This window comes from Pipistrellus hanaki (genome assembly GCF_964339955.1).
Source record: "Pipistrellus hanaki genome assembly, chromosome: 10".
Taxonomy (NCBI): Eukaryota; Metazoa; Chordata; class Mammalia; order Chiroptera; family Vespertilionidae; genus Pipistrellus; species Pipistrellus hanaki.
Genome location: NC_140512.1, coordinates 72,986,392 through 73,007,067, shown reverse-complemented (window position 1 = coordinate 73,007,067; position 20,676 = coordinate 72,986,392).

Genomic DNA, 20,676 nt, shown 5'->3' with positions numbered 1-20,676 from the left:
GTTGTCTGGGGGCACAGCATCAGTGAGGAGGGGAACTGGGGACGTTGAGGGTCAGTGATCAGTCTGGCTATAGATGGATGGGCTGAGCCATAATGCCTCGCCGTCACCCGCCCCGAAGCCCGCCCAGGCCGGCCTGGTTGGGGCAGGAAGGAAACCCAGTTACTGGCTGTCGGAGGCTGGCTGGTGAGGGCCAGACAGCAAGAAGAAAGGTGCGGGCCTGCGGGCAGGCAGAGAAGTGAAGCTGACATTGGCATGTGGGACCCTCAGGATCAGAGCAAGCTCACGCCCCTGCCTGTGCTGAAGCAGGTGGGATTGGGACGCCAGGTGGGGAAGGGAGAAGATAGGGCCCCTGGCAGGGCCACAGGATGATGACAATGATGGGGGGGGGGGGGTGTTAGGGTGTGAGGGACCCACTCCACATCCTCATACACACAGCACACTACGCACATGCACATAGAACACACCTCACGAAGAAACCAAGATGGCTACATAGGGTAGACACCTGAATGCTGCCTGCCACAACAAATTTGAATTTAGAACTGGAAAACAGAGAAAACATCGCCCTGAAGTGCTGGACAGCTGGCTGAGAGGAGGCTCTACCATCTGGGAAGGAGAGAGAAAGCACGCTGAACCTCAGGAACTGTGAAGGTGCGGAGAATTGTGTGCACGAAAAGGTGGCTGCCAGACTTCGCTGCCGGCTTGCTTGCGGAGCGCGGAGAGGGCAGGCCAAGTTCGCTACTGGCTTACTCCCTGCGTGCGGAGCTGGCGGACAGCTAATGCACGGTTGGCTTTCTTCTTTGGGAGGAAAACAGAAGCACCCTATTGCTCCAGACAGGGAGAGGCCAGACTGTCAGGCAGTGGGCAGAGATCTCTCGGAGGTGTGTGAAGCCAGCGGCCATTACTGCGGGACTCAGAAACCAGACCCTCGTAGGGAGGGGCTGACAAAGCTTGTCTGCTTTATTCACCCGAGACTCCGCCCCATCCATGCGGAGCACAGAAGCCCTTCCAGTGGCTAGCTTTCTCATTTGCCGTGAATAGAACTCTCCTAGGGAGGGACAGACATGAATCCAAAGCTTATTGGCGCCTATAAAGAGGTGTGCTAGCCTTTAACCAATTTTGCAGGATTCACCAAGGCTTGTCTGTACCGCCCACTCCAAGTGGAATACAGAAACCCTCCTAGCTGAGACACTTCTGATCCTCATAGCCAATTGGCTTGGAGATCAACGCTTCCCAGTGATACCAACAACAAGCAAGGCTTAACAACAAGACTGCATACACAGCCCACAAAGGGCTACACCAAGACTGTCCACCTCAGGTAACTGGGAGGCTGACCCACTGAACCATATAGGACACCTAAGCACACAAAGCCACTCTATCAACTCAGGGAAGCTGTGAAAATGCTGAGACAAGGAAACAGATCACAAACAAAAGAAATGGAGGACAAAAAGCGATTGGATATAGAGTTCAAAACCATGATTATAAGGTTTTTCAAGAATTTCCTAGAAAAGGCCGATAAAATAAACGAGACTTATGAGGATATGAAAAGGGATCAACTAGATGTAATAAGGGATCAACAAGAAATAAAGAATACATTGTCTGAAATAAAAAATATTATACAGAGTCCTAAAAACAGAATGGAAGATTGCAACAATCAAGTCAAAGATTTGGAACACAAAGAGCCAGAGGACACTCCTTCACAGAAGCAAGAAGATAAGAGAATCCAGAAAGTTGAAGATAGTGTAAGAAACCTCTGGGACAATTTCAAACGAACCAACATCAGAATTATGGGGGTCCCAGAAGAAGAGAGAGAGCAAGATACCAAAAGAATACTGGAAGAAATAGTGACAGAAAACTTCCCCCACCTCGTGAAAGAATTAGACTTACAAGTCCAGGAAGCGCAAACTCCAAACAAAAGGAATCCAAAGAGGACCACACCAAGACAAATCATAATTAAAATGCCAAGAGCAAAAGACAGAGAATATTAAAAGCAGCAAGAGAAAAGCAGTTACCTATAAAGGAGCACCCATACGATTGTCAGTTGATTTCTCAACAGAAACCATGCAGGCCAGGCGGGAATGGCAAGAAATATTCAAGGTGATGAATAGCAAAAACCTACAGCCAAAGATAATCTACCCAGCAAAGCTATCACTCAGAATCGAAGGCCAGATAAAGAGCTTCACCAATAAAAAAAAGCTAAAGGAGTTCATCACCGCCAAACCAGAATTATATGAATTGCTGAAGGGGGTTCTTTAGGAAGAGGAAGAAGATAAAGATAAAAATTATTATCAACAAATATGTAACTATCAACAAGTAAAACTGAAAGCCAAGGAAATTAAAAAACCTGATGAGCAATATTAACTGGTGAATATAATAGAATCAGAGGTATGGAAGGGGAGTGGACTGAGGATTCTTGGGGAAAAAGGGAGTGGGGGGTGAAGGAAGAGCCTGAACATAAACTGTGCACCTATGGATGAGGACAATGGGGGGTGGGGAAAGGGCAGAGGGTGGGGTGGGAACCTGGTGGAGGGGAGCAATTGGGGAGGGAAAAAGGAACATTTGTAATCTGAACAATAAAGATTTATTTAAAAAATAAAAAATAAAATGTATATAACAAAAAAAGAACACCCCTCACACACATGCACATAGCACACATTCCACACATGCACTTAGCACACCACGCACATGCACACAGCACACTACACACACCTCACACATACACATGCACACACCACACACATGCACATGACACACTACATACATCACATACACATGCACATAGCGCACACTACACACACCTCACACATTCGCTCACAACACACATCCACGCTGGTTCTGACAGGCAGCTGTGCCGGGTCTTTAGGACATAGTCTCCTGGGGGGTACATGGGGCCTCAGTGCCCTCCCAAACCCTGGCCAGTGGCCAGCACAGAGCCAGGCCACCTCAGGGCCCACCCCACTGGGAGTCCTGACCCCTGCCAGGAGCTCAGAGCTCAGGAGTGGCTTCCTGGCTCCAGCTCCCATTTCCAGGTTAGGCTCCCACTAACCCCCACCCTTTTCCAGGCTGAGGACTCCCCTCACCGTCACCGTGGCCACCATGCTCAGACCCTGCCCAGCCTGAGCTCCAGGAAGCCCTGACATTACCTGCTTCTGGTGAGATTCAGACCCAGGCTCCTGCCAGGTACATGTTGTTTGTTAGCCTCACCCAAGGATGTTTTCCCAATGGTTTTTAGAGCGAGTGGGAGGGAGCGAGGAGAGGTGAGAGAGAACCTCATCCTGCACTCGCCCTGACTAAGGATTGAACCTGCAACCTTTCTGTGCAAGGGCATGTGCTCTACCCACTGAGCGCATGGCCAGGCCTGCCAGGCACTTTCAGGTAAAGAGGAGTTTGTGCCTCTCCACACCAGCCTCAGGATTCCTTTTGGTTTGAGAGTGGAAGGGGGAGGGAAGAGAGGAGAGAGAGGAACACCCATGTGCTGTGGCCACAGCCAGGGTCAGGGATGGAATCTGCACCCAGGTACCTGTCCTTGACTCCCCCCCTTCCCCCCCACCCCCACCCCCGCCTGCCTTGGCTCTAACCACGGAGCTGTGGCGGCAGCCGGAAGTCGGCAGAGAACCCCCATCCATCCTAGGACAGGGTGCTAGGACAGGGTGCAGCGGCCTTTGGGCACATCTAGGGCAGGCAGTGCCGCCCTTCGCCCCAACCCGGGGCCCTGGGCTGGGAGAAGGGGGAGGGGGCTTCCACAGGGTCTGCAGGGTGGGAAGGGTCCGCGGGGCTGCGGGTGGGGGTGGAAGGGAGGGGCGCGGGAGGCTGGGCGCCCAAAGGTGGGGGGCCGGGGGCAGGGTGGTAGCACCCGAAAGAGCTGGGGTCGTGGGTGGGCAGGGGCCTGCGCGGGGCCGCCTGGGGGACCCCAGGAAGAAAGTGGCCACTGGAGCGGCTGTGGGCGGGGTTTGCTGGTGGGGCGGGGCGGGGCTTGCGGGTGGACTCGGGGCTGTGGGCGGGGTTTGCTGGTGGACCAGGGATTGTGGGCGGGGCTTGCGGGCGGACCAGGGGCTGTGGGCGGGGCTTGCGGGCGGACCAGGGGCTGTGGGCGGGGCTTGCGGGGGACCGGGGCTGTGGGCGGGGCTTGCGGGGGACCGGGCGGGGCGGGGCTTGCGGGGGGCCGGGCGGGGCGGGGCGGGGCGGCGGGCGGGCGGCGCTGTCCGGTGCTGAAGCAACGGCGGCGCGGAGGGGAGAGGCCGCCATGGACTGAGCCGCCAGCATGGGGCCGCCGCTCGCGCTGCCGCTGCTGCTGCTGCTGCTGCCGCCGCTCCCGCCCGCCGCGCCCGCGCCCCTCGCCCGGCCGCTCGCGGGGCTCCGGGGTGAGTGGGGCGGGGAGCGTGCCCGAGGCGGAGGGGCGGGGGTCTGCCGGGGCGGGGTAGGGGCGCCTGGGAGGAGGCTGGGGCCTCGGGCCGGAGGGGCGGCTGGGGTCGCGACCCAGCGTTGTCGCCCCCGCGGCGGCCGTCGCCCCTCCGTCCGAGTCGCCCCTGTGCACTGCCCTTGCTGGTGGCGTGGGTGGGCCCCGCGTGTTCGTGCCGCGTGCGCGGGGGGGGGGGAGCACGAGTGTGGGTCCCGCCTGGCAGGCGGCTTCTGCGTGACAGCCCGGGGGCAGGGCGCCCCATCAGCCCGGGGGGGGCCAGGGCGCCCCATCAGCCCGGGGGGGGGCAGGGCGCCCCATCAGCCCGGGGGGTTCAGGGCGCCCCATCAGCGGGGGAGGCAGGGCGCCCCATCAGCCCGGGGGGGGGCAGGGCGCCCCATCAGCCCGGGGGGGGGGGGCAGGGCGCCCCATCAGCCCGGGGGGGGGCAGGGCGCCCCATCAGCCCGGGGGGGGGGCAGGGCGCCTCATCAGCCGGGGGGGGCAGGTCGCGGACCTCGGGAGGAGCTGGACGGTCCAGCAGAGGCGGGGGTCCCGGCCCCGCTGGGGGCGCTGGGGGCGGAGGGCCGCGCACCTGCCTGGGGCCTGCCCGCTGGCCTCGCCCTGAGCCCGCCGAGCTCCCCTCCCGCCGCCCCGTGAGCTCTGCCCCTGGCCGGCGGCCACCCTCCACGTCCGCAGGTCCGGCCCTGCCGCCCGGCTCCGGCGGCTCCGGCTCCGGCTGCGGCGGCGGCGGCGGCGGCGGCGGGGCGGGAGGCTGGGCTGCCCTCCTTCCGGCAGCTGCAGGCCCAGCGTCTGCGGAGTCAGAGGAGGGGCCCGGGTCCTGCCAACCAGGCCGGCGCCTTCCTCTCCACCCCGTGCCCAGGCAAGGCTAGGGCCGGCACCCGGAGAGCGCTGCCGGCCCATCGCTGCGGGTGGAGGCACCCTCCTCCTGCCCCCAGGGGCTGCCCTCTGCTCAGAGCCCACACCCTCCAGGGCACCGGGGGAGCACCCGCTGCCCTCTCCTCCCCTCCCCCCTCTTCCCCCATTCCCTCTCCTCCTCTCCCTCCCTTCTCCCCTCCCTCCCCATCCTCCTCCCCTCCCCCCTCTTGCACCTCCTCCCCCCTCTCCCCCTCTCCCTTCCCCTTTCCCTTCCTCTTCCTCCCCTCTCCCTCCCTTCTCCCCTCCCTCCCCATCTCCCCATCCCCCTCTCTCTCCTCTTCCCTCTGCTTCTCCCCTCCTCATCTCCCCCTCCCCTCCCCTCTCCCCCCTCCTCCCTTCTCCTCTCCCTTCTCCTCCCCCCTCTCCCCTCCCTCTCTTTCCTCTCCCTCTCCCTCTCTCTGCCATCTGGATCTTGTTTGATCACTGTCACACCCTCGTTATTCAAATAACAGCGCAAATGAGAGCTGCACCTTAGACCTGCCCAAGCCCAGGCCACGGCACCAGGGCAGCAGGCCAGGCCCGGTGCACCGGGCCTGGCCTGCTGCCCTGCGCCGTGGCCTGGGCTTGGGGAAGGAGGTGCTTTGGGGCGCTCTCATGGGCACCTCCTGTGCTGTCAGCCAGGGAGGAGCGCGGGACACGGTTTCCGGTGGCTCCTCTGCTAAGTCGCTCTTCTCCGGTGACCTGCGTGTGTGGCCATGGACAGTGGGCAGCCGCCCACGAGCCCAGGAGACCCATCCGCCTTCTTCAAGGCCCTTCCTGTCCTCACTTTAGCTTCCAGCCGGCACCGGGCGCCCGTGCCTCCCTGCAGCAAACGGTGCACCTTCCCGGTGACACCGGGGCGGAGCGGGCGGGACTGGCCAGCGGGAGCCGAGCAACGTGCAGCCCGGCCAGGCCCGACCCAGCTGTCCGCTCTCTCTGGCCGCCCGGTCCCTGCCCGCCTCTCCCGCGGCCGCATGACTTCCTGTGTCTGGTGCCCGCACTTCCCCGTGAATCTGCCGGCCCAGCCTTTGTCTCCACCGCTTCCCCAGCGAGAGGCCTTCCCCTGGGGTCCGCGCCAGCTCGGCCACGCCGGCACCCGCCGTGGGCGCTGCTCTTGTCCGTCCTCCGGCCTGGCGCTCCGCGTGCCTTTCCTTACCGCAAGCCCACGCAGGCGGGAGAGGAGCCGAGTGCTGCCTGTGAGCGCGCCGCGTGATGCTTATTTTTACAGCGAAGCTCCCTGCCTCCTGCCACAGAAGCACAAACCAGCTTTGCTTCTTGGGCTCCAGAGCCCTGGACCTTCGGGCGGCGGTGAGGGTGAGCACCGGGCCTGGCCTGCTGCCCTGCGCCGTGGCCTGGGCTTGGGAAGGAGGTGCTTTGGGGCGCTCTCATGGCGCCTCCTGTGCTGTCAGCCAGGGAGGAGCGCGGGACTCGGTTTCCGGTGGCTCCTCTGCTGAGTCGCTCTTCTCCTGCCCGCCCGGCACCGCGCCCTCATGGAAAGCGGGGACTGCGTTCCTCCGTGGGCGCTGGCCCCTCGCTGGCACGTGCCCGGGCTCCTGCTCACGGAGCCGGGCCTGTTGGAGGCAGCAGTGCCGGTGACGGGGGCGGGGGCTGGCGACACCCCGGGCGTGTGGACTCTAGGGCGCCATCCGCGGCTCCTGTGGGAGTGGTTTTGTGTGCTGTTAAGTGCAGGATCACCTAGTTTGTGAGTGCTGTTACTCCTGGTTTTGTCTGGAGTTTTGAGAGCTGGGCATGGGGAGAGGCAGTGGGAGAGATGGCCCATGTGGCTCAGTGCTTAGAGCACCAGTAGGTCTTGGGGCATGTACCTGGGTTGCAAGTTTGACCCCCAACTCTGATTGGGCACGTGCAGGAGGCAACCAATCAGTGACTCTCTCTCTCACATTGATGTTTATCTCCCTCCCTCCTTCTCTCTCTCAAAAATAAAAGGGAAAACATCCTGGGTGAGGATCTAAAAAAAAGTTTTCTATTAACATGAGCTCTCAGAGTTGAAACCCTTATGGAAAGGTGTTTGTAACCAAATGCGCCTTCGCCGCCGGTGTTACGGAGCGGAGGCGTGGGGAGTCCGGCTCCGGGGTGGGCAGCGGCTGGGCCATCCCGGTGGGCGTGGCCCGGGGGCTGGGAGAGGAGCCTCCTGCTACGCCTCCAGCAGCAGCGGCCCAGGCAGCCCGCGCCCTCGGCACCTGCCAGCTGCTGCCCCCGGCGACGCTGACCTTTGGGCTGACGCCCAGCCGGACGCGCCTTACTGAAGGGAGAGCCAGCCCTCTGGGCGGCGGCTTCGACGAGCCCCGCTCTCCTCCCCCTGGGAGGCCGAGCAGGAGCCCCGGCCCGGCTGCCCGGGGTGCGAGTCCCCCCTCAGGCCTCTCCCCGCGGCGCCTCCCGGAGGGGGTCCCGCCTGCGGCCGGCTCCCGTCCCAGAGGCATGCCGGAGGACACGGTCACACAGGACGCTCCGTGCCTGCTGGTCTGCGTCGGTGTGGCGGGCTCCGGCCCCGTCTGGCAGTGACGGGGGGCTGAGTGCCGGTGTGCAGCTCCGCCCCGGCGTCACCCTCCTGCCTGGAGGCGGGAGAGGGTGTTGGACCCACTATCTGTCCCCCTGATGGAACGGCCCCTGGTTCGGAGCACGCGGGGAGCTCCCTGCCCGCAGTGGGGCCTGGGGCGGGGGCGGACACCGGGCGGACGGGGCGAAAGGCCTGGCAGAGCAGCGGGAATGTCACTCAGTGAAGTGACTGGTGCATGGACCCGGTGACAGGAGCTGGGAGGCCGGGCACCACACAGGTCCTGGGCCTCGGCCTCTTCCCAGGAAGGAGACTGCGCCTGGGCCCGGGGCTTCCGGCTTCCGGCGCTTTGTCCTGGGCGCCGGCTGTGCCTCTGGAGGAAGGCTGCCTCCTGCGGTGCGGGAAGCGGGGTGCTGGGCCTCCGGCAGACCTGTCTCCCCCTCCCCCGCCCCCCAGCCCTCTAAGGGCCTCTTTCTGTTTTGCTTTGTTTATTCCTTCGTTTTGTTTTAGACGTGGTACTCGTCTTTCTCGGTCTGATGAGTCCACGGGGCGTGCATCCTCAGCCCCGCACGCCGAGCACTGTCCTGGCCTCGGGCACCTCCTGTGGCCGCGCCCACGGGCAGGGCAGCGGGCAGTGCCTCTGGCAGCGGTGTTGTTTTCTCAGGAAATTCCCCAGAGGGCTATGGGCTGGGTGGCAGTGGCAGCCCCTTTTCCCTGTGTGAGGACGCCCGTCCCGCTGCCAGGCTGCGCCCCCGTCCTCGCTGGTCCTCGCTCTTCGTGGGAGCTGACAGGCCGCTCTGCCCGGGGAGGTGGCACTGTGTTGTCTTGATTTGCCTCTCAGCTGGCAGTGATTGGAGCATCTTCTCCCGTCCCTCCGGTGGCACTTCCTCCTCCGTGTGCTGTCCCACGGCCAGCCCCACTGCCTCCGCCGGCTGGCCTCGCGGTGCCTGTGTTAAATTGGGTTGTTGGTTTTGGTGTTCAGTTTCATGAATTCCTTAACTGTTTTGGTTGTTAGCCCTTACTGAGTGCTCATCCACAGGCCTCCTGCTCAGCCTCCTTCTCATCCTGCTGCTGGCTTCCTTTGCTGCGTAAAAGCTTTTTAGTCTGAAGGCGCAGGCTGGTCACCGCAGAAAGCCCGCTTCGGAGCTGGGCAGAGCCAGTAGGAGTGGCTTGGTTGGTTGAGAGTCGCTCTCTGCACGGAAAAGCTAGGGTTCCGTCCCCGTCGAGGCACGTGCTTGGGCTGCAGGTTTGATATCCAGTTGGGGCACATACAGAAGGCAACTGATCAGTGTTTCCTCTCTCTCCCCCCTTCCCCCTCCTCTGTCTCTCCCCCTTCCCCCTCCTCTCTCTTTTTCTTCCTTCCTCCCTTCCCCTCCCTTCCCCTCCCTCTCTCTCTCTCTCTCTCTCTCTCTCTCTCTCTCTCTCTCTCTATCTTTCTTTCTCTCTCCCCTCTCCCCCTTCCCCTTCCCTTCTCTTTCTCTCTCCCCCCCACCCCCCAGCCTGTATTTGGGTGCAGGAGGTTGCTGTCAGAAGGAAATTGTGAGTCAGGGCAAAGAGGCCGAGGATGGCTCATTGCAGCGGCTCCTCATTCTTCTGCGAGGCGTGCTGGAGGGTGAGGGCAGGGAGCTGTCTCTCCCATGACGTGGCCATTCCGTCACCACGTGGCTCCGAAAGACAACATTGCCTTCAGAGGCATGCCCTGCACACAGCACACGGCACACAGCACAGCACACAGCACACTGCACACAGCAAGCACATAGCACACAGCACACAGCAAGCACATAGCACACAGCACACAGCAAGCACATAGCACACAGCACACAGCAAGCACATAGCACACAGCACATAGCAAGCACATAGCACACAGCACACTGCACACAGCAAGCACACAGCAAGCACATAGCACATAGCACACAGCACAGCACACTGCACACAGCAAGCACACAGTACACAGCACACGGCACCGTGTGCGGTCCCCGCCCGGGCTGTGCTGGCCCGCAGACATGAGCAGCTGCTGGGGCCTCTTCTCTGCCAACCAGGCAGAGGCCTGGCCCGGACACAGGCAGGAGCAGCGTGCCACCTGCGGGGGAGCTGGCCGGCCGGTCTGCGTGGCTCGCTTCGCTGGCCAGCGCCAAGCAGAGGGCCGTGGGGAAGGGCAGGTGTTTGTCCTTTGCCAGCTGCCTCTGCTCTCACGGTCATCAAAGCATTTCAGTTTCCACACCCCTGGCCAGGGAGCAAAACTTCTGCTCAGGACAGGGGTGAACCTGCTGTGTGCCAGGCCTGCACCAGCACTGGGCATGCAAACATGAACAGGACCACGCCCCTGCCCTCTAGTTCCCTCCCTGCCCCTGGTGGAACCTTCCCTGCCTCCCAGGACCCTCCCTGCCTCCCAGGACCCTCCCTGCCTCCCAGGACCCTCCCTGCCTCCCAGGACCCTCCCTGCCTCCCAGGACCCTCCCTGCCTCCCAGGACCCTCCCTGCCTCTCAGAACCCTCCCTGCCTCCCAGAACCTTCCCTGCCTCCCAGAACCTTCCCTGCCTTCTAGAACCCTCCTGCTTCCCAGAACCCTCCCACCCAGGGCCCCCCATCCCTCTGCGCCCCTCCAGGGCTCTGCGTCTCTGATGGAGCAGGACGGGTGTGGGGTGATGGGTGCTTGCGGGGCGCACTGAGAAGCTGGGGAGAGGCAGAGGGAGGGACAGGCGGCCTCGGAGGAGAAGACCAGGAGGCTGCTCTCCGCTCTCCGCAGTGGCCGCCGCGGCCTTCCCGCCTCCGGGCCGCGCACCGGGGGACCGGGTTGGCTCGGGCCGCGCGGGGGGTGGACCGCGTGTGGCGCGCTCTGCCGCGCCGCCAGGGAGCTCCTGGGGGACCTGCCCGCGGGGATGGGCGTGTGGCCTCACGCAGAGGGCGCAGGGCCTGTGCCCACGGCCTTGAAGGACTCCTTCGTCCCTCCCTCCCTCCGTCACCGCCGCCCGCCCCGCCCTGCGCCTCCCCCTCCGCCAGGAGCACCTTCCCGGGAACGCTAACGCCGCTTCCATTCGGCCGGAGCAGCTCCTGGCCGCGCATGTCTGCACCGGCACCTGCGCCCCACAGCGGGGCGGGGGGCATGGCTTCACCCCAGGTCCTGGGGGGCCCGGAGCTCCGCCCCCGGATCCCCGCCCCGGAGCCCCGCCCCCGGATCCCCGCCCCGGAGCCCCGCCCCGGAGCCCCGCCCCCGGAGCCCCGCCCCGGAGCCCCGCCCCGGAGCCCCGCCCCGGAGCCTCGCCCCCGGAGCCCCGCCCCGGAGCCCCGCCCCGGAGCCCCGCCCCGGAGCCCCGCCCCGGAGCCCCGCCCGCTCCTGGCCACAGGCCGCCTCCCAGAGGACGCCCGCGGTGACCCGCGGGACAGGACGTGGCGGTGGAGTTGCGGCTTTGGGGGCTGGGCAGGGGCTGGTGCGGGCGCCAGAGAACCAGGGGCCTCAGGGCTCAGAGCCGGGCTCTGGACCTTTCCCGCCCCAGGGGCCCGCCTCCCTGGGCACAGCCGCGCCCGGGAGTCCTGCGGGCGGGCGGTCTGAATGAGCGCGGCTCGCGAGGCGGAGCGAGGTGCAGCCGGTTAGCCGGGAGCCATTGCGCTGCCTGGGGCTTTGGCCATCTCTGGTTCTGCTGTTTGCTGAGACCCGCCATCACGGCGCTGGCGCCCGGGAACCCGCGACACCAGGAGCTGCCCCTGCGGACGCGGCCCGGGGCAGGCTCTCCCGGTGTCTGCGCACCGACCGGGCGGCCCTCCCGGTGTCTGCGCACCGACCGGGCGGCCCTCCCGGTGTCTGCGCACGGACCAGGCAGCCGCACGGTCCCTGCGGCCACCTCGCAGGGTGCGCGGCGCTCGGGCCTCGGGCCGGCTGGTGCTCCTTGCCCCCCTCTCCACCGTGTGGTTTCCAAGCCGCTCGGCTGCCCTGGGCCGCTCAGAGTTTGCACAAAAGCAGCACCAGGGACAGGGCCTCCCCGCCGCTTCTCCTGAAAGCAGGTCCACTGAGGGCCCGGCTCTCCCTGGGTTCGCTCCAGCGAGGCCCTCTGCTCCGCTGTGGAGGCCCCGGGCCTCTCTGGGCGGCGGACTGATGCCCTCTCGGCCTTCCCCGCTTTATAAATCAGCATGTGCCACGGGAAACAAAGCAAAAACGGTCTAACCCCCCGGAGAGGGAGCTCTGTGCGAGAGGGCGCACAGGTGGGCTGTGGCTGGGCAGGCGGATCCCGGCTTCTGCTACTGGCCCCTGGGGTGACCAGTGAGGGCACGGGGGCTGACGTGGTGTGGGCAGCCCCACTGCCGGGCCCTCGTGGTGGGAGCAGAGTTACCCCCTCTTACAGGGGATTGGCCATATCCATCCCCAAAGCAAACCTCTATATAAGCCTGAAATTCCACGTCCAGGAATTTGCCTCCAACCTTCCTGCCCACGTGTGCAAGATGCTTGCCCCAGAACCTTCCTGTCCACGAGAAACAACTCACTTGTGTGTGACAAGGGACTGGGGACACGCATCACCATTCCCATATCAGACCTGAAACGCACAAAATGGCCCACCCGGAGCGGGTGTCCGGCTCCGAGTGCGGCTGCCCCTCCTTCACTGTCCCGATCAGGCCCAGCGCTGTGTGACGTGTCTCCGCGGACTCCCGCAGGCCTGAGGCTGCCAGCTGGCGTGCTCAGCCTCTGAAGAACACGCACCTCCTAGCAGGTTGCGAGAACACATGCGTGTGCTCGTAAGTAGGAAAGGGCGTTTGTTAGGAAGCAGGAACCGTTCAGAGAGCTCACCATCGTTCCAGAGTTTGTTAAGGGAAAGAGGAAGGAGGGGGAGGTGGCCTCGAGCTCTCTGGGCGCCTCTGGCCCCTGCTGCCCCAGGTCAGGCGCACTTGGCCTGGGTCAGGCCAGGGTTTGCAGAGAGGGGTGGGCCTGGAACCGTGGCAATGTGGGGCGGGGGCTGAACTGCCGGAGCTGAGAGCCGGGTGATTGGCTCTGTCTGGGAGGACCCGGGCCTGCAATGAGGCCCCATTTCCAAGGTCTGTGGTCCCGCCCCAGCTTGTGCAGCCGGTGCGGACAGAGGCTCATCCAGACTTCGGTGTCGAAGCCTCACCGCCGATTTTCAAACTGCTGCGTGAATGAGACCTGCATCTTGTTAGCTCTCAGTCTGCGACTGGGGCCCGCTCTGCTCCACCCTCCTGTGCAGGGCTCCAAGCAGAGGCCTGAGGAGGCTAGTTCGTACCCATGATCAGGCGCCATGCTGCCCTCCTCGCCTCTCCCCCCAGCTGCTGCCTCGCCTGGGGGCAGGGGCCTCTGCTCCGGGTCCCCACACAGGAGGCACCCACGCAGGAGTCAGCGGCTCTGGGCACCGGGGTGTGGCCACAGAGGGCGGTGCCTGTTGGGCAGGGGGCACTGTCCAGGGAGCGTCCCTGAGGGCAGTGCTGAGCAGCCTCCACGGCCTCCACTCTGCTGAGCCGTGCCTTTGAGGGACGGCAGGCAGAGAAGCATTTACATCTTGGGCCGGCGTTCAGTTAATGCGCTGCTGCCCGCGTGTGCGCAGAGCTGGCCCATTATGTTCTGGCTCCGGTCCCGCGGCATCGCCACCATCGACCTGGATTGCCAGGCCTGGCCGAGGCTCCGCCTCACGGTCTGTGACTCAGGCTCGGAGCGGGCGGGTCCGGGTGTGCTTTCAGTGCTGAGTGACTATTAATAACAGGGAACTTAACGCCACGCTGGCCGGGGGAGGCGGGGGCTAACCCGCAGCTCGGCGTCCCTCCCTGACCTGGCTCTGCACGGTGGCTGCTGACCTTATGCCCCGGCACAGGGAAGGGCCGTCAGCCCCTCTCCCCAAACCGGGACCCTCTGCTGACACGGGCCTCCGGCGGCCCTCGGCGGGCTCCCCGTGGAAATGTCTAAGGGACTTGCCTTGCGGGCGGCAGTGTGGCCTCCGGAGCGGCTGCAGCCCAGGCGTCTGCCCAGAGGGCATCTTGTCTGACTCACGGTTCCCAAACCGGGCGTGCGGGCCGGCCGGGCTGGGTGTGAGTTAGAAGGTGGTGTCGGGGCGCCGCTTCTGCATTTCTGGGGCCACACGGAACCGCGTGAGCGGCGGGACTGAGCGCTCACAGCGCCTCCTGCACCGGGAGAAATGGAGCTGGCGGCTGCTGTGGCCAGTGTCCCTGTCGTGTCCCTGTCGCAGGCCTTTCCATGCAGTCGCTGCTGCGAAGAGGGAATTTCGGAAAACGCGCTCCATGTTCGTCAGATTGTTGGGTTGTTACTTCTAGAACCTGTGGGAAGTCCAGGCGTCTGAGGGACAAGTGCCTGACCCGCGAGACCGCCGCCGCCGCCGGGCCGAGACTATTCACGCGTCAGGTGTGCGAGGGGGGAGCCAGCAGTGCCGCCCTCAGACCTGTCACCGCCGGCCACCGCTTCCTGCCGCCGGACCACGGACCAGCTCGCTGCTGGCAGACACTTCCTGCCGCCGGACCACCGACAGCGGGTGTGGAGCGCGGGCACCGGGCCGCTCCGGCAGGGCTCGGGCAGACTCCCAGCTGTGCGGGGTGCTGGCCCCGGAGGAGGCGGGAGGCAGGGAGGCAGCTGACTTCTCTGAAAGACGGTCAAGTGAAACTGGCCGGTCCTGCCCGGGCGAGTCAGGCCGTTCCTGACGGGCGGCTCAGGCACAGGCTCCACTCATGCAGCCGAGGGTTGGCCCAGTGCCCCACTTCGCTGGGCCCGGGGTCTGGCTGACCATCCCCATGGCTTACCCAGACGGAGCCCTGGCCAGTGTAACATGAGGTGCCGGGGTCCCCTGAGAAGTTAGTGAAACGAAGTCAATAGTGAGAAGAGGTGAATTCCCTGCACGGAACTGAGTGCCACGGGCAGAGGCTGGGTGCGGTGAGGGGCGAGGAGGCCCTGGGCAGCGGGCAGCGGGCAGCGGGCAGCACATGCTGGGCCGCCACTCTCACTGGACTCCCGCGTGGCCTCCTCCTGCCCAGCCAGTCACACCCCTCGCCTGAGCCACACCCGAGGTCTGTCTGCCCCCTTCCCAAGCCTCGCCCCTGGCTGCTGCCTGGGCCTGGGCTGGCCTCGGGGGGCTGCTGTCCGGGCACCCTGGCCAGTCTCCCCCCTGGTTGGCCCTTGGCTCGGGGGGCGGAGGCTGCCACTGGGCCTCAGGCGGCGACGCCCTCCGCGGGCACTTACCCGCTGCTGCTGGCGGCGATGTGCTGCGGGCCTCCCCGCGGGGCCGTGGGGCGCCAGCTGCTGGAAATTCTCTCTCTGCCACATCGCATCGAGGCCGGCCCTCATCCCTGTCCTGAGGACGGTGATATGAGGCGATGCTGCTGCTTGCTGTCCCCAGAGGACTCAGCCACTGCCCACCTGGCACTGCCTTTGGCGTCTGGAATCCTTAGAGCCGCGGCAGGAAAAGCACCAACATGAGGCGGGAGTCTCCAGGCCGTCCATCCGCCCGGAGGCCGCGGGCACTGCCGTCCATCTGCCCAGAGGCCGCGGGCACTGCCGTCTGCCTGAAAGCCGCGGGCACTGCCGTCCGTCCGCCCGGAGAAATCACGCTGGGCTCCCTGTTCCCAGGCCTCCAGGAGGAGGGCAGAGCGGTGCGGGAAGGAGCGTGGAGTCTGGTGCGTGGGGCTGCAGTGTAGGGGTCAGTGTCCGCGGGGGTCAGTGCCCGTGGGGGTCAGTGTCCGCGGGGGTCAGTGTCCGCGGGGGTCAGTGTGCGCGGGGGTCAGTGTGCGCGGGGGTCAGTGTGCGCGGGGGTCAGTGTGCGCGGGGGTCAGTGTGCACGGGGGTCAGTGTGCGCGGGGGTCAGTGTGCGCGGGGGTCAGTGTCTGCGGGGGTCAGTGTCTTGGGGGTCAGTGTCCATGGGGGTCAGTGTGCACGGGGGTCAGTGTCCACGGGGGTCAGTGTCCGCGGGGGTCAGTGTTTGTGGGGGTCAGTGTCCACGGGGGTCAGTGTCCGCGGGGGTCAGTGTTTGTGGGGGTCAGTGTCCACGGGGGTCAGTGTCCGCGGGGGTCAGTGTTTGTGGGGGTCAGTGTCCACGGGGGTCAGTGTCCGCGGGGGTCAGTGTTTGTGGGGGTCAGTGTCCGCGGGGGTCAGTGCCCATGGGGGTCAGTGTCCACGGGGGTCAGTGCCCATGGGGGTCAGTGTCCACGGGGGTCAGTGCCCGTGGGGGTCAGTGTCTGCGGGGGTCAGTGCCCGTGGGGGTCAGTGCCCATGGGGGTCAGTGTCTGTGGGGGTCAGTGTCCGTGGGGGTCAGTGTCTGTCGGGGACAGTGTCCACGGGGGTCAGTGCCCGTGGGGGTCAGTGCCCGTGGGGGTCAGTGTCTGTGGGGGTCAGTGTCCACGGGGGTCAGTGTCTGTGGGGGTCAGTGTCCGCGGGGGTCAGTGTCTGCGGGGGTCAGTGCCCGTGGGGGTCAGTGCCCGTGGGGGTCAGTGTCTGTCGGGGACAGTGTCCACGGGGGTCAGTGCCCATGAGGGTCAGTGTCCGCGGGGGTCAGTGTCTGCGGGGGTCAGTGTCTGTCGGGGACAGTGTCCACGGGGGTCAGTGTCTGTCGGGGACAGTGCCCGTGGGGGTCAGTGTCTGTGGGGGTCAGTGTCCGCGGGGGTCAGTGTCTGTCGGGGACAGTGTCCGCGGGGGTCAGTGTCTGTCGGGGACAGTGTCCGCGGGGGTCAGTGTCCGCGGGGGTCAGTGGGGACAGGCTGGCTGGGCCGGACGCCGGCAGGGGAGACGCTGCTCCCGGGGCGGGTCTGCTTTCCCCAGAGCAGCCCACGGGCACTGAAAGCTGCCCAGCCGCCGGTTTTGGGGGACCGTGTGGAAGAAATGTGCCAACCAGCGTCACTGTGACACGTTGCCTATCTGCGGGGTGAACAGAATCAGCAGCAGACCCACCCCGTGCATTGGAACATAAATGTAAGATGCTCGGGCTCATTTGAATTCCTGGTCATATTTCAGAGGGACTGTGGAGAAACGGTTCAGGGTAAACATTCCGGCTCCCTGCTGGCCAGCGTCTGGGTCTGCGGGGACATTCTGGATCTGCAGTTCAGCTCCGTTAGAGCTGGGAGCTCAGAAGGAGGACTGCTCCTCCCCGGCTGTGGCCACGCCCACAGGCAGGCCGCGGCTCAGGGTGGGGGTGAGCCCTAGGCTCCTGGCCTGCCTCCAGGCCTACAGGTTGGGGGAGGGAGCACTGGGCTTAGAAGGAGGGGAGTTGCTCTTCTGTAAAATGGGAATGAAGTGCCAAGTTCACTAAGGATCACGAGATGATGTAGTTCCTCAGGGCCGGGCACCTCGCTGGTGTCCTCCGTTTTGGACCCCGTGGGGCACAGCCGTGTGGGAAAGAGGCTGCGACAGCAGCAGAGGGTGCAGCCGTGGCCTCGCGGCGTGGAGAGTGGGGAATTCTAGGACCTGTCACGCGTGACAGAGGCCACTATAAATCAATCACATCTGTTCATGGAAACAGGTGTGAACTGTGCTCGACACGGAGTACTGGGGTCATAAAACTAGGCCACGTGCTTGCTCTCGGGAAACTGGCAGCTAGACCCTAATCGGGAACAGACTCGCACAACTGGGCGACCTGACTCCACTAGCGGGTCTCACAGACTGCCGTCAGCCCGCCGAGACCAGGCGCTAGGACAGAAACCACGGGAAACCAATGTTTATAATTCTGCTCTCAATTATTTGATAAATCAAAAAAGAGTCTAGAAACAGTTTTAAAATGAGGTGCAGCTCCCAGACCCAGCTGCATGCGCTGTGGGCAGCCTGCGCAGAGGCCAGGACTGCCTGCTCTGAGTCCGACAGCCCTAGTCCCCGCCCTCCCCCCCCCCCCCCGCCCCGGAGTGTGCCCAGGGGCCCCCCCGGAGTGTGCCCAGGGGGACCCCCCCGGAGTGTGCCCAGGGCCCCCCCCCCGGAGTGTGCCCAGGGGCCTCCCCCCCCCGGAGTGTGCCCAGGGCCCCCCCCGGAGTGTGCCCAGGGGCCTCCCCCCCCCCGGAGTGTGCCCAGGGCCCCCCCCCGAGTGTGCCCAGGGGCCTCTCCCCCCGGAGTGTGCCCAGGGGCCTCCCCCCCAGAGTGTGCCCGGGGGGACCCCCCCCCCGGAGTGTGCCCAGGGGCCCCCCCCGGAGTGTGCCCAGGGGCCTCCCCTGGAGTGTGCCCAGAGGCCCCCCCCCGGAGTGTGCCCAGGGGCCTCCCCCCCCCGGAGTGTGCCCAGGGGCCTCCCCCCCCCCGGAGTGTGCCCAGGGGCCCCCCCGGAGTGTGCCCAGGGGCCTCCCCCCCCCCAGAGTGTGCCCAGGGGCCTCCACCCCCGGAGTGTGCCCAGGGGCCTCCCCCGCCAGGAGTGTGCCCAGGGCCCCCCCCCGGAGTGTGCCCAGGAGCCTCCCCCCCCGGAGTGTGCCCAGGAGTGTGCCCAGGAGTGTACCCAGGGGGCCTCCCCCCGGAGTGTGCCCAGGAGTGTGCCCGGGGAGCCTCCTCAGGGCGTGGGAAGCTGGGTTTGTCTCCAAAGCTGAAATAAATGAATCACGAGTAAAAGTAACATTTTCTCTCACCAGCTCTAAATGATGTCTTTCCTGCCTTTCCCAAAGCAGTTCTCCTGGAGTGCGAACACACTGATTAGACTTGTGAGCTCAGGTGGGGCGAGCAGACCGCAGGGGAGGACCGCTCGCTGTCAGGGAGCTCAGCGGGGCCAGCCGGGTGGGTGGGCGTGCTGACAGGCGACTGAGAGCGGGTGATGCAGCCTCGTCCGCTGTCTGTCCGCTGTCCGCACAGGAAATGGAGCTGGAAGAGCCCGAGCAGCAGGTGGCTTTGCTGGTGGGACTGGCTCAGGCAGCGGCTGGTCCGTCCCTGCATCCCGTGATGGGTCACCAGGGCGTTGGGGAGGAGGGAGGATCCGGGAGGACCATGTGGGCTTTGGGGAGGAGGGAAACTCAGGGCTTCCTTCCTGGGCTGCCTCCTGCAGTGAGGTCTCCAGCAGGCTCTGTCCTTGTCCCCTGGGTCTGGCGTTAGGATTGAGTCTTGGATGCCACCTGGAGCTCCTCACAGGCCCAGCTTCCTCAGCCTCCACACAAGTCCTGTCCGTCCCTCTTCCTGACTGCAGACAGCTGCCCACTCGAGGATCCTGCCCCAAGTGTGGAGGGAGAGGAAGCAAGCTCTCAGGAGGAGGAGGGGGGGGAGGAGGGAGGGAGCTCTCAGGAGGAGGAAGAGGAGGAGGAGAAGGAGAAGGAGGAGGGGGGAGTTCTCAGGAGGAGAATTAGGGAGGAGGGAGTTCTCAGGAGGAGGAGGAGGGAGCTCTCAAGAGGAGGAGGAGGGAGGGAGCTCTCAGGAGGAGGAGGAGGGAGGGAGCTCTCAGGAGGAGGAGGAGGGAGGGAGCTCTCAGGAGGAGGAGGAGGAGGGAGCTTTCAGGAGGAGGAGGAGGGAGCTCTCAGGAGGAGGAAGAGGAGGAGGAGAAGGAGAAGGAGGAGGGGGGAGTTCTCAGGAGGAGAATTAGGGAGGAGGGAGTTCTCAGGAGGAGGAGGAGGGAGCTCTCAAGAGGAGGAGGAGGGAGGGAGCTCTCAGGAGGAGGAGGAGGGAGGGAGCTCTCAGGAGGAGGAGGAGGGAGGGAGCTCTCAGGAGGAGGAGGAGGAGGGAGCTTTCAGGAGGAGGAGGAGGGAGCTCTCAGGAGGAGGAGGAGGAGGGAGGGAGCTCTCAGGAGGAGGAGGAGGGAGCTCTCAGGAGGAGGAGGAGGAGGGAGCTTTCAGGAGGAGGAGGAGGGAGCTCTCAGGAGGAGGAGGAGGGAGCTCTCAGGAGGAGGAGGAGGAGGAGGGAGCTCTCAGGAGGAGGAGGAGGGAGGGAGCTCTCAGGAGGAGGAGGAGGAGGAGGGAGCTCTCAGGAGGAGGAGAGGAGGAGGGAGCTTTCAGGAGGAGGAGGAGGGAGCTCTCAGGAGGAGGAGGAGGGAGCTCTCAGGAGGAGGAGGAGGAGGAGGGAGTTCTCAGGAGGAGGAGGAGGGAGCTCTCAGGAGGAGGAGGAGGAGGGAGCTTTCAGGAGGAGGAGGAGGGAGCTCTCAGGAGGAGGAGGAGGAGGAGGGAGCTCTCAGGAGGAGGAGGAGGGAGGGAGCTCTCAGGAGGAGGAGGAGGAGGAGGGAGCTTTCAGGAGGAGGAGGAGGGAGCTCTCAGGAGGAGGAGGAGGAGGAGGGAGCTCTCAGGAGGAGGAGGAGGAGGAGGGAGCTCTCAGGAGGAGGAGGAGGGAGGGAGCTCTCAGGAGGAGGAGGAGGAGGGAGCTCTCAGGAGGAGGAGGAGCAGGAGGGAGCTCTCAGGAGGAGGAGGAGGAGGAGGAGGAGGGGGGAACTCTCAGGAGGAGGAGGAGGAGGAGGAGGAGGGAGCTCTCAGGAGGAGGAGGAGGAGGAGGAGGAGGGAGCTCTCAGGAGGAGGAGGAGGAGGGAGCTCTCAGGAGGAGGAGGAGGAGGAGGAGGGAGCTCTCAGGAGGAGGAGGAGGAGGAGGAGGGAGCTCTCAGGAGGAGGAGGAGGGAGGGAGCTCTCAGGAGGAGGAGGAGGAGGAGGGAGCTCTCAGGAGGAGGAGGAGGGAGGGAGCTCTCAGGAGGAGGAGGAGGAGGAGGAGGGAGCTCTCAGGAGGAGGAGGAGGAGGAGGAGGAGGGAGCTCTCAGGAGGAGGAGGAGGGAGGGAGCTCTCAGGAGGAGGAGGAGGAGGAGGAGGGAGCTCTCAGGAGGAGGAGGAGGGAGGGAGCTCTCAGGAGGAGGAGGAGGAGGAGGGAGCTCTCAGGAGGAGGAGGAGCAGGAGGGAGCCCTCAGGAGGAGGGAGGGGTCTCTCAGGAGGAGGAGGAGGGAGGGGAGCTCTCAGGAGGAGGAGGAGGAGGAGGAGGGGGGAGTTCTCAGGAGGAGAATTA